Here is a 14,425-nt window from a genome sequence, read left to right on the forward strand (position 1 = left end):
GCATGTCTTTCAATCAAAGAGCACAAAGTTGGGATGCAGTGTGCAAAGTTTGTTTCTTTGTGTAACCTACATTCTTTCAAAAGCGCATGCATATACTTGTTTATGTATGCAAAGCTACAGAATAATCATCTCCTGCTAGTCACATGGAGTATTCTGCAATTTTATTCTATAGCTGTTCGCCTGCACTGCCTAAAAATCCTCTGAAGTTGTTGGGGAGTGATATACTGGGCCTCAATACATTGTATGCAATAGTTTGTACTGGATTCTGGCGGCCAGAGGCTGTCAGTAGCGCACATCCTTATCATCCATCATGCGGTCTCACCGCCAAGCATATAAACTCATGACCCAATCCTTTGGTTATATTTTTTACAGGACATAAGGCAGAAGGCTCAGTTTAGCAGACAGGTGCCATAGACCCAGGAACATATCTTTGTAATTTCCCATCCCATCCAGTTTAGCAGTCCTCTAAATGTTTGTATTTTCCATTGAAATGTCTCATAGATTGTCATCTTTGTAGCAAATGTATTACTATACCAAAAATTAGTATTCTTTTTTGTTGCAGATGTAAAGTGCTTCCTTGCCCTTTTGGCTTGGAAGGCACGATATAAAACCTTACTGTGTAAACAAATAAATAACACGTTAAAACACTGGGAGCCCTCTTCGCCAAAAACATAGTATCTGAACCCGTAAAAATATGCCTATGTGCGAGTACAGACTTACGACTTTTTGATCTTCACAAACATTTACAGAAGTATGCCTGGAAGACTGCACTGGGTGTTACTTATGGGAATGGCATGCAGCTGTTTCTGAAGAATTCTTCTATATCCCCTATGTGGAGGTCTCTGTAGCAGAGAATTCATCACAGGTTGAATGAAAGCTCCTGTGAAAATGCACCTATTTTCCTTTGCGGGAAAACAATTTTTCTGCAGCCCTTTCTTTACACCTCCACCAAGTCTGTGGGTGATACGTTCCCTGTCTCTTCCTGGTAGGGGAATACATCTCTAACCATTTTCAGGGTGGAAACCCTCAGCAGAGAGTTTGAGAATGCATACAAGTTTAGGTGCATTACCAAACATTCAAGGCAAACCACGCCTTGAAAATGCCCAATTTCCTCCCAATGAGTGGACTTTAGTTCCATTTATGATCAAATTCACCTTTGTAAATATTGCCCTGCTATTATCAGTGTAGCCAACAGAGTGTGTCTTCTTAGCTATCTGTATAGAGCATGATCATTTCCCAACATGCAGATACATCTTGAGGATAGGAAAGACCAACTAATGTATGGAGCATATAGTAGGTTTCTGAGCAACCATGTCTGGAGGGGTGTGACTATGGTACAGATAGGCTTTCCATATGTCGCACTGTGATGTTCATATTGTCAGTGCCAGCAACAATAGGTAAGGTAACGTCTGTGCTTCTACCCTCGATTTCCAAAGTGTTTTCAATAAGGTCCTCCTTCTGCTGTTAGTGAAAGGCTTCTTGAATGTGAGGTAAATTATTACACTGCTAGACAACAGGCAATAGAAAGACTGAAGTGAGCTACTGTAAAATGTGCAAGGCCTCACACCCGTTGCAGAGTCATGCGTCGGACCATTAGAATGCGTGCCAACCTTGAAATATTAAAGCCTGCTGGCCAGATACTGTCTGGCACTGTCATAGGAGATTTGAAAAGTGAAATGGTTTAGTTGCATCAGAAGTTTCAAACTCTAGTGATTTGTGAACTAAAAACTTTTGTGCGCATCAAGACCATTTCCTCTTTTGTAAATTAATTTCTGACTGGTCTTTTGATTCAAAATGAAACCAGAAAGAAACATAAATAATATCAAGTCTTTTAACCCCTTCCCCGCTCATGACGGAACCGTTCCGTCATGAGCCACGGTTGCCGTGTGCTCATGACGGAACGGTTCCGTCATGACAATCCTGTTGGCGGCCGCTCCGCCTGCGCGGCGCTGTTTCCCCGCCTGTGCGGGGGACAACGCAAATGGGCGGAGTCATGACGGAACCGTTCCGTCATGAGCACAGCTCAACTGTGGCTCATGACGGAGCGGCTCCGTCATGAGCACAGGCCCACCGCGCTGCCCCCCTGCCCCCCCCAGCGCTGCAGCGGAATGTCCGCAGCAGCGAAGGGGTTAAGTGAGAAAACGCGGTGACATAAGAGAAACATACTTATAATAACTTGTGCTTCACTGTGGATTTTTTTTACATGTTTGGCTATGCATGAACAACGGTGGCCAACTATATCTTATGCTGTTGAAGAGAATCAATTAGATATTGAACAGTAATGGTGACAATACCATTCTCTATGGTTCTCTGCGCTCATTCTAGATGACTTTTTAAAGAAGTCCCCCTGTCATACCAGTATGCGACATTTTTCGAGAAAGGCAAAAAGCATGTTATTGGAAGGGTCAAATGTGAGTTGGAGGTAGACCCTATGGTTATTGAGCAGCTGGCTGTTGGTGGCAGTGATAGCAATGATAATACAGGTTGCAAGCTGCATTTCCGTTTTAAAGTAAATTCTGCGAGCATAGACAGGGTGAGGGGAAAATTGGATGTGGAGGGAAAAAATGGGACAAGAAATAGTTTGATGTATAATAAAAGGATGGAAAGAAGCATCTCAGCCTTGGCATAGTGGGTTGTCGGTTGCATGTTGCATCTGGCATTGGATAAGAAACCTACTACTCAGGAATGAAGTGGACATTTGAGGAGCGGCGTTATAGTCATGAAGATTTAGAGAGAAATTACAAAAAAGTCATGAAGCTATTAGAGACCTCAGCTGGCTACTAACTGGAATAATTCTTTTACTTTAAATGAGTCTCTATAGATCATGGAGCCATTCACATAGTTCACTTCCTAAATTGGATGAACAACTGATCCATTCCAGTGGTTTCCATGGCCCGAATAAGTAGAGCTCTTATGATATTAGAACAGTCTCAATTTCTAACACATTCTATTTGGAATCTTTTGGAATTTCAGTAGGCATTTAACATTTTCTTTAAGGACTCTGTAAGACATTGATAAGAAAAAAACTGCACACTTGTTAGGGTAAGAGTACTTCGAGGCATCAAGATTTAAAATAATAATTTAACATAACACAATTTATTTTAGTCTCGATTTCTGGTTTGTATTTTTGGAACTCCTTCCTGGATTTACAAAAATCCACAAATGGCTTAACTGATACCCATGGATGAGAGATACGTGGGTGCCAAGGAGTGAGTTTTGAATTACCAGCATGTGGCCCCACAATTCACAACTAAATGCAGCTCAGATTTCAGTGGAGCAAGAGCATGAATAGAAGTTACTTCATAAAAAAAGAAAAAAATACCTCGTAGGCAGTGTCACTTCCTAAAATGGTTAACATGGAGTAATACATTGTCAGGTTTCAGGATATCTATGTACTAATTTCTTTCAATATTAACAGAACCAACTTAGATAAAAGAAGAGTGAGGCTTCCCAGTAAATGTATTGCTAGTTTTCTAGTAAGGAAATATACTGTCCAAAGTTTGCTGTCTCATATTGTTTTGTCGACATGCAGTAGGCAGATGGCAATTAACAAAAGTGCAATTTCGTCCTCCTCACTTCTTTTTCCAATTGGTAGGAAAGCCTGCTCTAGCAGACCAGGATGAAGATTTCTTATGAAACAAATGATGCTGTTTTTAGTGACCCTCTCCTTTCTTATGCATTGCCCTCACCTGCATGAGGACAGAACTCATAGTGACCCCTAGTACTGCTCATGCCCGCTATATGTCTCTCATCAACCATTCCTATCCTAGTAAGAGATCAGAATTGGGCATTCTGTTGGTTTGATTCTCCTACACATCCACCTTTTAATCTTCTCAAATAACCACCAACAGTTCCTGTTTTCCAAACTAGGGTTTGATTCAAGAACGTGTATGTGTCTTGCTTAACTTCTAAAATCCTTATTTTTTTCTTTTCTCAATTTTTCTATGGAAAAAGGTAGGACAGCGACACCTCCCTTTTCTCTAAGAGCAGCACAGTTATGTTATGTCTGGATTCAAGTTTTAGATGAGTTTCAGAGGTCAGTCATTCATTTGTTGCTAACCCTCATAAAGCTTGTATCGTGTCTGTAGGGATTACGCTAATGTCTTTTAAAACTATCTCATGCGTATGCTAGCATCTGTAAATGAGTCAATGCTGCAGGTTACATTTAACTTTATTGCAGGATGCTGTAAAGAAGAGATTGATTAGAGGAACTCTGTACTGAAGCCGACATAGCCCTTTGGTAGTGGTGTGATTACGTCTACCCTATTCAGGAGTCTTCTGATACTGGTTCAGTGGGAGAATTCTACAGAGTCTTCACTGACAACATTCAGTCACAATACTGGAACCCGTGCAGTACCAGGACTTTTTTTATTCCTTAGAATCAAAACCCATAAATTTCAGCCAAATTGTTTCAATACAGTTAAAATCAGAAAGGGAATGTTTAAGAAAACCTGAATGACAATGACGCGGAAACCCCTCACCCACCACTGTAAACACTCTAAAGGTGCAAAAGAAAAATACAAATAATATCCTCGAATCAAAATTGCCCTGTTTCAAGAAACTGCAGATTGCTTGAACCCTCCTCACCCTCTACAATTACTTAAGCTCATCAACCAATCGAGCACTACCTCTTCACATCTTCAACAGCTTGACTCCAGTCGAAGCAGCATAGGCGTAGCTAAGTCTGTTACTGAAACAATGTAGACAATGTGATACAACCTCCCATTCCTATAGACTCACATTTTACCTTTGACACCGAAAACTCTACAGATTCATGGAACGCATTCATGGTAATCACCCTAACCTTACTAGCCAAAACATTCTCTTCCATAATTCCACCCAACTACATAAACTGTTCCATCCCTGCTCAACAAAGTAAACCAGAGCCTATAGCTCCTGTGGCTAACTAACATAAATGCATACTTCACCCCGGGCAAAGTAACAGACTACAAATCAGCCATGTGAAATCAAAAACATGCAGTGTTGCCTTGAATCATCCCATCAATGGATGGATCACAATCACCTCAAGTTAAATCCTGATAAGACAGAGTTAGTTTTTACGGGGGGTAGCCATAAGTTACTCCAGTATTGGAACTTTCATAGATTCCCATAGCTTGTATCATTCCCCGTCGTCGGAATGGGAGCCTCGGTAAATAAAAAATAACATAGCAGTAGGTACAAAAGAGAAAGAAAGGCCTAGGCCTCATCTCATTTTGTAGCATATCCCCCTCCTTTTGCAAAAGAGACCAAAGAACATGTAACAACCAATCAGATTAGCCTCACCCCATAGAACCTTCCTGAGAGAGCCTCAGAGCCTCAGATTTTCTACCACATGTTGTGGTCTGCTCAGATTTCTCTACAACTTTTGGATTTCATCTTTTTTCTCTTCAGGATGTCAGACAATGAAAAGAAAGCTTTATTTAAAGCCTGTGCTACTTGTTCTAAAAAAAGACTTTACATTGAGGACAAGCATAAAGACTGTGTTTATTGCTTGCACCCTGATCACAAGGCCACTGATTGTAAGATCTGCATTACCTTCTCTACCAAGACTCTGAGAGACAGGGAAGGACGTCTATTGACCTGGTTATAAAAGATGAAGTCACGTAAGGAAGTATTATCCAGTGACAGTGAAGATTCCTCCTCAGCTACATCTTCAAGGAGGTCTAAAAAGAGGGGTAGGTCTTCCCCCCTTCAACTTCGACTGAACCTCCTACTAAGACCTTACAAAAGACCTCTGATAGGTCTGACAGGCCCAGTCCCAAAAAATCTCCTCTCGAGGTGTAAAGGAGAGGGAGGGACTAGTTCCTGAGGTACTTTCTACTCAGAAGGTGAGCCATGGACCTTCTGTTTCCTCTCCACCATCTGAAAAGGCAAACATTTTCAAGAAACCAGCATCTGTACCTCAGGAGGGAAAATCTGAGAAGAAAATCCGTCCATCGACAACGGCAATATCAGGTACGTCGACGACGGCATCTAAGATTCACCAGGCGTCGATTCCAGCTCCGTCGACGGGCCCGTCGTCGAGAGCTTCGCCGACGACGACTTCGTCAACCCTACAGGTACCTGTCACAATGTCGTCGACGATGTTGACAACCTCGCCGCCGACGAAGATGACGCCGACGATGGTGTCGACGGCGACGATGGTACTGACGACGAGCTCGTCGACGTTACCGTCGACGATCAGACCATCTTCGTCAACGATCCATTTTCCGTTGACGATTCCTTCGAGGACGACCTCGTCGACGATACAGAAAGTTCACATTTCTATAAAAAGACGCCAAATCACACCGGAAATGACATCTCCGCGTAGAGTGACACCATTACCTCCGGCATTGCTCTTGGACGAGGAATATTCAGAGGAAGAAGAAGGTCCTTATGGGGATGCGTACAGTCCATCCCAACTTCATGTAAAATACCAGGACTCGGATTCTGACGATTATTACTTGGAACAACAACACTACCCTGCACGAGATAGACCTCAAGAGCAAACACAACAGGGTATAGTGGCCATGCGTCTTCTCTTATTAGTGACTTACAAATCATGGTGTTAGATTATAAGAGGAGACTTCCATCTCAAACCTCTGATCAGCAATCAATGCAACCGCCGCCACCTCCGACCTATTCTTCGGCTGCAGTGGCTCCTCAATTATCTCAACCTCCGGAGCCGAAACCAATAGAAGGTTGCCAGAATATCGTCACTGTGCATGATGATGATGATTCATCAGATGATGATCAGAATGGCGAACAGGTCCCGAATCCTGATAGAGAATGGGACGAATATATCATTCCGGATCCTGCTTTGCGATCACCGGATCCTATAGATTCTCCTCCAGCAGACATCGGAGGTTTCCATAATCTTATGGAGAGAACTTCCAAGAGGTTTGGCCTTCCCATTCCAATTGTACAATCGGAGTGCTTTCTTTATGATTTTAATGAGCTTCACAGAAAATCCATCCGTTCCATCCCGATTGTGGAGCATGTATGGAGTGAGGGAATAAAGGTGATGCAGTCTCCAGCTACCGTCATCCCTGTTCTTCAGCGGCTGGAGAAAAAATATAAGGCTCCTGAGGATAGTCCCGCTTGCCTGGTTGGTCAACCGAAGCCGGATTCTGTTATCTCGCAGGCGGCTCAAAGAAAGTCAAAGAATCCATCAGCGCTCCTTACCACACCACCAGATAAGGAGGGTAGGCGCCTAGACAATGTGGGGAAGTGGTTTTCCTCTATGTCCAGCCTCCTTGTTAGAGCTGCCAATGCACTAGCAATTTTGGGACAATATGATTGCCAAATGTGATGCGATTTATCTCCATTTTTGGATCAACTGCCAGATGGTTCCAAGGCTGACGTGAAGAAGATCCTGGTGGAAGGAGAGCGGTCTTCTTCAGAAATCATCGATTGCGCAATGGACATTGCCACCACTGCTTTTCGCGCCTTGGCAGGTTCAGCTGTTCTAAGACGGCAAGGCTGACTTCAGGCTACCTGGTTTCGCCCTGAAGTTCAGAATAAGATCTTAGATTTGCCATTTGATGGAGATATGCTTTTTGGGAAGCATGTGGACGACGCTCTACAGGACATAAAAAAAGACACAGAAACGGCAAGGTCCCTAGGGACATTGCAATAACGCAAAGTGCCTTTCCGGGGTGCAAGAGGAAAAGGTTTTTCTACGTACAGACGAGGATACCAACAGCGCTACTCCCCCTATTCACAGTCTTCACAGTCGTATAATCCTCAGTACTCTCAACGCCAAGGCCATTCGGCATCTTTCTCTCGCCAGCCTTCAAGAGGACGACAGGGGCGTCAGGGGAGAGATACCTCTAAACGCCATTAGCGGCTTCCCGGCTCTGCCTTCTGTTCCTGCACCCCCGGTAACATGAGTGGGGGGCAGGATATCACAATGTCTCCACAGCTGGAAGATCATAACATCAGATTGGTGGGTCCTCAATATCATCCGGTTTTGCCACACATTAGAGTTTCAACACCTCCCACCTCCCAGAGCCCCTCGCGCCACCGTATCAAAACATCTACATCTTTTACGTCTCGAAGCACATCAACTGCTCATCAAAGGAGCGATAGAGCCAGTACCTCTATCCCAACGAGTTTTTCCTGGTTCGCTAGACGGAGGAAAAATGTCGCCCTATCTTAGACCTGAGGGAGCTCAACACCTATCTCATAAAACTCTCGTTTCGGATGGTATCTCTTCAGGATATCTTGCGTCTCCTGAATCCAGGCGATTACATGGCAACTCTGGATCTCGAGGACGCATACTTCCATGTTCCTCTTCACCCAGCCCACAGGAAATTTCTACGCTTCACAGTAGCCAAGAGCCACTTTCAGTTCAAGGTCCTGCCTTTCGGACTCAGATCCACTCCGCGGATATTCACAAAGGTATTGGCCCCAGTTGCAGCGTTTCTCAGAAAACAGTCTCTACAGGTTTTTCCCTACCTGGACGATTGGTTGATAAAAGCTCCATCTTCTCAAGCAACTGCAAGGGCAGTCGAAAGTTGCATTCAGCTTTTCAATCATCTGGGTCTTCAGCTCAGCAAAGACAAGTCAGTCCTTCCATCCAGGTCGGCCACGTTTCTAGGGTCCATTCTGGATACAACTTGTTGCAAAGCTTTCCCATCTGTGGAAATATGGATTTTTCTGGTCAGTTATGTCCCCTATCTTGGACCCCAGCGGTTCCATGTGCATGTCACAAGTACATGTATGTTCCCTCCAGTTCCAGTTATGAAGGCGCAAATACATGTGCGTCCACCGTCAACATGTCCTTTGTCAGATCCGCCATGAATAGGCCGGATATTCCATTCCTAAGTATGAAAAGCCACCGGCTTTATATGGTTCACTTATGCCATTTTACAGTCCAGGCAAGTAGGCCCTGATTCTGTCATCAAACTCTTTTTGCCTTCTGCCTCTGAAAGCTCCAGTCTGAGCCTGCATCTGTGACCATGAACTTTGTCTCATTCTCTGCGCAGCTCACGAAGCCTGACATCAGCCCATTCTCTGCCAAGAACTGTATTTCACCTTCGAATTATCTGCTTCCCCCTCAGCCGATGCATTCCTGCCTAGTAGTTTAGGTAAACATTCTTCCAGTTACCAAGCAAAAAGGCCCAACTTCTCTGTCCTCATGCAAGTAATTCATAGCCCTGTTACCATGGAATATTCCTACCCCCTCGTGTTTAGTGTAGACACTTAGACGCTTGTACACGCACGCATAGTCAGTATAGAATAGATTCTGTCCGAGAGTCCTTCTTTTGTGGATAACATAGTTCTTTAAACATAGGATGTTAGATATGATTTGGGATTAGGTTGACTTGACCCCCCAGACTTCTTGTCTCCGCATGTAGAGCTAAATGTCAAGTCCCCTTCACCCCCTAGTTACACGTCAATTACACGTCATACTGCTGCGCGCGCATTTAGGCCAAGTATTATCTTATAGATCCACCTATGTATGACATCATAACCAATCATGTTCCTTTTTACTCATTATTACACCCATTTTCGGTTACGCAGACCAAACGTCAATTTCCTTATCAATTGTTACGCCTACTGTATTCACTTCATTATAGTGTATGTACTATAAAAGTTACTTCTTGTCAATAAAGTGTGTGCTTCACTTCCTGAACCTTCGTGGTGACGGAACATTGGGAGCAACCGATTATAATCGATTATCGGAATAAAGCCCATTCCGAACCTCTAATACCACGGATTCTGCCTCTCATTTTATCGAGCTATTTTACTATGTTCCTGTATCAAATTCAGTCCCGGTAAAGGAATTTTTATTTACCACATGATGGCGCCCGAATAGGGACACTTTCTCATCTCACGCGCCGGCGGTGCGTTGCAGGCCCGGTCTCCTGCCACAGCTGGACGGACAATAACGCGTACCAGCAGGATTTCCTGTATCTCCCTCCGGTCAAGCGGGGGCGACTGAGACTGCGATCAACACCCAGACGAGGCGGTGAGAAGTGCGAAGTATCCCGACCAGAGCCTAGCTGAGAGAGCAAGATCCGAGGTATACAGAGACCCACCAGTCCGAAGTCAAGCCCAGTGTCCGACGAGTCGAGTCGAGTCGAGTCCAGTCCGGTTCAAGTTCAAGTTACTGAGGCCTTCCGTTTCCGAAGCTACCCGGTGAGTACCATTGCTGGGGAGGCATTTCTGACGTGCACATAGGTTGTGCCGGTCAAGACGGGTTTGGGTACACAAACCCGGTCTGCACTGTTTTAGCAGTGTATCTGTACTGTTTAGCAGTATATCAAGTATTCCGAAGTATTCCGAAGTGTCTAGTTATTGTCTAGTTATTGTCGAGAATTAAGCTTGGTGATTAGTTATGCAGACGATCATCATTGTTGTTTCAGTTAAAGGTTTAATGTTTAATGTTTAAAGTGTTTAAGTATGTTCTGTATATCGTGGTATGAATGACTGTTCATTATCGTGTTTATTGTATTAAGTCTGTTCAAATTCAAGTAGCGGGTCAAAATCAAGTATAAGGTCAGTTCTCAATATGCCGCTCTTTTCGAAATTAAGACAGATCACTACCAGAAAAGGGGTTCTCGAAGAAGCCGTCCCTATTCCTCCTAGGGACACTCCAGGGCACTTTATGTATCACAAACATGGCTTAGACGCTATATTTTTTCTTGATTTATGGGTAGACTACACCAAGGGATTACCAGAAAGTCAGAGATGGCCCGCAGCGGGAACCTGGGATGCAGAGTGCATCATGAAAGTTGAGGAAGAGTTATGGAAAAGGAAAGTCAGACAGTCACAGAAAGACGCCGTTGAGCTATGGCGTAAAGAATCTCATAGACGTACGGAAAAAGCACGTAGACAGGAAGAGAAGAGTAAAGAAAGTTCAAGCAAAGTTCAAGACAATCTATTAATTAAGGAAGGTATCCGAGTGAAATCAGAACAAGTAGACAGACAAAGAAATGCCCTTATGAATGGTATGTATCCCCTTCTGGCCGAAGGATTACCTAAGGCTACTCCAGAAACACCAAAAGACTTGCCAACCCCATTGTTCCCAATCAAGGTACATCCTAAGGGGCATCCTAGAACCGCAGAAGATGTTTTTCTTTCCTCATATTTAGATGACGCAGCTCCCGAGTATGCTAATTCTGCCCCACATAGACCGCATACCAGGGAGGTTCAACGCCAAGATCCAGTGCCCGTATCCCTACAGCAACAAATCGAGTCACAAGTTCCGGCAAGCACATCTGTTTCTGCATCTGTTCCTACAGGTACTTCTATAGCTGAGTCCACACCTATAGTTGCTGTGTCACGTTCGACGAATCCTTTCACATCCGACGCCCCAGACGGGGCCACGGGAGGTGCTACCAATATTTTTTCTACGCCACCTAGAATAAATAAACTTATTTTTCAAGAGTCAGCGCATTCACGTACACCCAAATTCGTAAGTGATCGTACGCTTAAGGAACTTCTTATAGATTGTAGATATGACCCGGTGCTCGGTAAAGAGGACGAAATGATCCTGGCATCATTACGTATCAGACGAGCCGCAGGGTATTTAGCGAAGCTACCAGGAATGACTGCGCATCTAGATAAAATATAACATTTTGTTCAAACAGGGCGAGATCCAGAATGTATTAACAGAGCTATGGAATACCAGAAAGTAGAGATACAGGGGGAACTGTTACGTTTCCTCATAAACTGTGTGATCAGAAATCAAGACCGACCGGGGGTAGATCCGGAAGCAATGAAAATTCTTACAAAATGGAGCCAGAATATATCAGAAGGGAGACACGATAAGCAAAATTGTATAATAGCCATGTGCCGAAAAATCCGTAAAGAAATCGAACGCCTACACGAGGAGAGATTAGAGACAGGCGAGTTCGAACAAAGCGAGGAAGAAGGGTCAGGACTGCCTGCAGGACAGTCGGACACCATAGCCTATGTAGGTAGAGGAAGATCTTGTAATAGGGATCAGACTAGATGTCATACTGACTCAATACGTCCAATATGTCCAGATAATGACAGGAATTACCAAATACCTATAATTAACATAAAGTCTAACGAGCATTCGTTCCAAACCGCCGACAAACTACTCCGAGAACGAAGGGGTTATCATTTTCTCGATTCTATGGATGAACAAGATTTAGCAAGAGCAGCTGTCCATTGGGTGGACAGTCCCGGAAAATATAGTGATGAGACAGTAGTACGCACATTTTTGAATCTTACCCCAGATGAACAAAGGTTAGCTGGGATTTATATGATTCAACAACTCATTATACTATATCGGAGTCAGCATTCGGACCCTGGTCCCTTACCTGACATACTGACTGAATTGCTTATGAATAAATGGAGAGGTCCAGGTACTAAATTAATTAAAGAAATTCTAGTATCAAGAAAGCAGTATATTCTTTTTGTATGCTCAGAGCATGTCTCATTGCCTGTCAAGGAAAGAACCACGTATCACCTGGATAGACAGAATCCCTTACGAGAAGTACACCCAATAAAAGGTGAGGACAATCAGTTTAAACGCGTATTTGTATATACGCCCATATCAAAAATAGAATTGTTAGAAATGAAGAAAGTGGTACCCAGTCATGACAAAGACCCAGCGGGTTTTCACCGAGAAATTAAAGACATGTTACTCATGGGAGAGTATACCTACCCCGACATTATGACAATATTAAAGGTGTTGATGCCTGCTGGCATTTATGAGAAACTCAAGGAAAAAGAGTGGGAGGTAGGTGACCAAAAGATAGAATGGTCAGCATTAGAAGCAGAAGAAAGGGCCCGAGGTCCAGGTTCGGGGCTTGGGGACAAAACTAAAGCACTACCAGGTCTACTAGTACAGGTACTGCCACGTTTATTAACTACGAAAAAGGAAGATTGGGGTACAATTTCAGCCTGTAAACAGAAGCAAGATGAAGACACTAGCGATTACTATGCCCGATTCGAGAAATGTTTTGGTATAAATAGTGGCATAAAAGCAAGTAGCGAATCATACCCACATCTGTTTGTAACAAAATTAGTGGAAAATGCCCTGCCCCCAGTAAAGAATAGAGTATTAAAATTCGAGAGTACCTGGCAAGGTAACACTCCAACACAAATGTTACAAATGTTACAGTACCACCACAATAGAATTAGAGAGGAACAAGAACATGAACACAGACGCATGAAAGACACAAAAATGAAAATGCTAGTCTCCCAGACAGTTCCAGCTGAAGGACATAAAAAGGGTATGACACATTCCGATTCCGCAGGACCTGTAAAAGGGACATGCAATTATTGTAAAAAGCCAGGTCATTACGTACACGATTGTCCAGTGCTAAAACATAATATCGCCATAGGTAAAACACAAGAAAGATCACGGCCACTAAGACAAGATCAGAATGAACAAGGAGCTACGCAGCATGCCCAGGCCATGCCAGCCGCACAACAGCCAATACAGTTTGTGCCAGCTGCACCACCGTTGCCTGTTGCTGCCACACAGACAACAACACGACAAATGTATCAGACCGCACAGTATGAATATCCCGAGTATCAGCGTTACGCATGAACTAGCCTAGAGAGGGAAGTTGACTTACCCCTTATCGAGATTCCTGTAGATCAAGAAGGACCTTATGTACATAGTGAATTATTAGGTCAAGATAGAAAATTTTTACTCGATACAGGGGCAAGTCGAACAACTATAAAACGTAGTGAAGTTCCAGGGGCACCCCTCTCAGGCTCTCAGAATATTTCCCTTGGTTTTTCAGGAAAACCTATTGTTAATGAAGTATCACAGCCTCTTCCACTTACGATAGGACCTCTGACCCGAACTACAGATCTATTGCTTACTAAATCATGTCCAGAAAACTTGTTAGGAATAAAAACGTTGAAAGCCCTAGGAGCCATAATATGTTGTTCTCCGGAAGGAGTAAGGTTGTTTTTACGTGATTTTAAAGGTCACTATGTATCTAGAGACATGGATCCCCGACTGCAGACTTTACCTACACATCTATGGGCACAAGGCCCTACTGATGTTGGATGCATGAATATTACACCATATCGAGTCACATTAAAGGCAGGAGTGGTGCTACCACGAATGCGACAATACAAGTTACCACCAGATGCTGTAGTGGCTTTACTACAAATCATTGACGAGCTCATTGCCCAAGGAGTAGTTGTGGAAACAGACTCCAATATATGTAATTCACCGATAATACCGATTCTTAAACGAACAGATCCTACAGCGCCGCCAGTATATCGATTGGTTATTGATCTGCGCGAGTTAAACAAATGCATTGTGCCACAATTCCCTGTGGTCCCAGATATCTCGTCATTACTGACAGCTATTGATTCCGAAGCAACATTCTTTACTGTAATTGATCTCAAAAATGCCTTTTTCAGCGTCCCAATAGATCCGGAAAGCCAATATTTGTTCGGATTTAGTTTAAATGGACGTAGCTTTAAATTCTCACGCGCA

General features: G+C 43.6%; 1 protein-coding gene across 3 annotated transcripts in view; it reads left to right on the plus strand.

Moving 5' to 3' along the window:
- FAM184A (family with sequence similarity 184 member A) overlaps positions 1-14,425 on the plus strand; it is a 630,233-nt gene that overhangs the window by 582,720 nt on the left and 33,088 nt on the right. The window lies entirely within an intron of this gene.

Source organism: Triturus cristatus, chromosome 6, assembly GCF_964204655.1.
Source record: "Triturus cristatus chromosome 6, aTriCri1.1, whole genome shotgun sequence".
In the NCBI taxonomy this organism is placed as follows: Eukaryota; Metazoa; Chordata; class Amphibia; order Caudata; family Salamandridae; genus Triturus; species Triturus cristatus.